At 33.5% G+C, this 2,842-nt stretch overlaps 1 protein-coding gene across 30 annotated transcripts in view; it reads right to left on the reverse strand.

The window, feature by feature from the left end:
* ect2 (epithelial cell transforming 2) overlaps positions 1-2,394 on the reverse strand; it is a 67,779-nt gene extending 65,385 nt beyond the window's left edge. For 26 of the 30 annotated variants that reach the window (NM_001441987.1, NM_001441988.1, NM_001441990.1 and 23 more), the window contains 1 exon segment: positions 2,088-2,394. The gene's annotated coding sequence lies outside the window, so the exon portion shown is untranslated. 30 annotated transcript variants of the gene reach the window in all.
* Between the last annotated feature and the right edge of the window lie 448 nt (positions 2,395-2,842).

Below are 2,842 nucleotides of genomic sequence, written 5' to 3' on the forward strand. Positions count from 1 at the left end.
CGATATGGAAGATGTAATCACTAGCGCCATCAGGATCAGCAGGCGAGCACAGAAACTTCATTGGAAGTACTACGGTACAACAAACTCTTATTTTAAAGACATTAATGCAGTGCTTCTTATCCGAGTCCAACTTTATATTGTTTATATCAGACATTGAAGATCACTGATTTTTAAAGAAATCAGACATTAAATGTGGCAATTTTATAATGGAAGTTCAGTTCACCAGAAATTAAAAGTATGTGTGCATATGCCCACTTTTTTGCATTATCTAAAACAATTATTCATAATGATTGCATTCTTTCAATTCTTTTTTACATACATGCATATATCCCAAAGATTTAATACACTTTCTTCCTCAGTATTTAGTCTTAATCTCAGGTGCAAAAGACAAGATGATTTAATTTTAATACATTTGATATGAAGTAAAATGACATCAAAAAGAAGTCTTGAATGTGAAATTCATTCATTCATTTTCTTTTCGGCTTAGTTAGTCCCTTTATTAATCTGGGGGGTTGCCAAAGCGGAATGAACCCCCAACTTCAGCTCAGCGTTTGTTTTACGCAGTGGATGCCCATCCAGCTGCAACCTATCACTGAAAAACAACCATGCACTTTCATTCACATACACTACCTTTCAAAAAGGTACCACCCCAGTGATAACTCTTGTACCTTTATTTCTGAGTGTGTACGGACAATTTAGCTTACTCAATTCACCTGTACCACGTTTTTGGACTTGTGCAGGAAACCCATGCAAACACGAGGAGAACATATAAATTCCACACACAGAAATGCCAACTGACCCAGTCGAGGCTCAAACCAGCGACCTTCTTAGTGTGAGGCGCACATGCTACCCACTGCGCCACCGTGCAGCCCGTGTGTGAAATCAGTTTTAATAATTAAAACAAGAACAAATGTGTCAATGGAAAAATATCTACTTGATTCAAATGTCATTTTCATGTTCCACTGATAATTTGTTTTTCGTTAGGAGCACAAAATAACTTAATTTTGATCTTTTTTTTAAAAAAACAGTGCCTGATTTCTGCAGTTCAGCACTTTTTACAGTTTAGACGATACATTATATGATCACATAAATGTATCTAGACAAGAAGATAGAGTTAAAGTTGGTTTTATATTTGGGCATTCGTTCATTTAGAAGTCTCCATATTGTTTACTATGTTACTTTGAATTTTCGATTGGAATTAGCAAGTATGACTTGAAAACAACATTAACACTGTGTTTTTGCCTGTGAACAACGTTGTACTTTGATAGTCATTGGCTGTTAATATGATTTCGCATTTAGAGTTTAAAAGTAATACTTTTATGAAGTTGTATTATTAAGGGGAAAGTCTGAATGTGTGAATATAAAACCAACTTTACCTCTATGACAAGAAGGAAGTCTAATCCGTTTTTATTGGAAAGAAAACAGGAGGATATTCACTTAGGCTTTGAAGATTTTCAGAAAGCCTGTTAACTTGAAGCAAAATAACTAAATGAGGTCTGTGAAACTGATAAAAGTAAAGCAGATTTATGATTAAGATGAATTTCAAGTCGGTTTTGAAGGAAAAGTTAATTTCTTACCCCACTTCAGAAATGTGTTCTAGTTTTAAACTTCATATTCATAGAAAACAAAACTTTGATTCATGTATTTGCGTCCCAAGTACATTTATCTTGATTCGGTGATGTTTAGAAAATGTATTGAGAAAAACATCAATTATTTACATGTAATGTACGAACTTATGAGTTTCAGATTTTCTGCTCTGAGCTTTTTAAAAAGACATTGTGGAAGGAAGACACGCAGAAACCATGAATGTACAGGTGAAACGCCTTTCAATGAATATATAGCAGTACAACTATAGTATATGCACAAGTATTAATATAAAATAGAACAAATGAAGTGACATATTTCAGATCTGCCAGGTTTATATAAAGTAACTTAACGCTATGACAGCTGATTGGCAGCTGCAAATACAACTGAATGACATGCGCTAGCTCGCTAGCTAACTTCTAAACAAAATAAATTCTCTTCGGCAATATTTAGTTTTTAGTTCCAAGCTAATATTTATGAGTTTGCAAAAAAAAAAAACTTACCGTATGAAAGATGAATATGTCCTGATGTGTCCTGGAAACGCTTTGGAAAATGAAGAAACACTTAACGTTAATAGCTCAGCTGGCTGCCGAACCAGCTAAACAATCAGTGTTTTTGTTTAGGCGAAGTAGTGTTTAAAACTAACAGTTGCAAACGTAACCCGCACAGTCCTCCAAATGACAAGTAAAATTTGCCCAAAGTGCAAAATAATAAAAATAAGTAATGGATATTAGTTTAGTTCGCCCATTGTATACGCTCATTTGATAGGTGGCTCTGCTCAACTAACTCGGTGAATTCAAAAAAGCAAGCAAACATGAGAGCCCCGCGTTGATTGGATAAGAGTGACGAGTCGACGGAAGTTCTAAGGCGGCCCCTCTGATTGGCTGTTGCATTCAAACGGCGATGCATGTAGTGGAGTGAAGCGGACTGGGGTCAGTCAGCACAGCACCTCTGTCCGTGGAGAAGTAAGAGTAAGATGTAAGATTTTTGACAAAAAAATTAATTAATTACTTAATGTAAAAACTATACCGGAACATATAGATGAAATATATTGACTTTTTTATTAATGTTTAAATGTAATAAACAATAAAACAAGTTAAATAACTGTTCAGTGTCACACACACAGGCGTTACCATAATATAATATAATATAATATAATATAATATAATATAATATAATATAATATAATATAATATAATATAATATAATACAATATAATATAATATAATATAATATAATATAATTGTTAATATCATAA

This window comes from Danio rerio, chromosome 11 (assembly GCF_052040795.2).
Source record: "Danio rerio strain M-AB ecotype USA chromosome 11, GRCz13ab, whole genome shotgun sequence".
Lineage (NCBI taxonomy): Eukaryota > Metazoa > Chordata > Actinopteri > Cypriniformes > Danionidae > Danio > Danio rerio.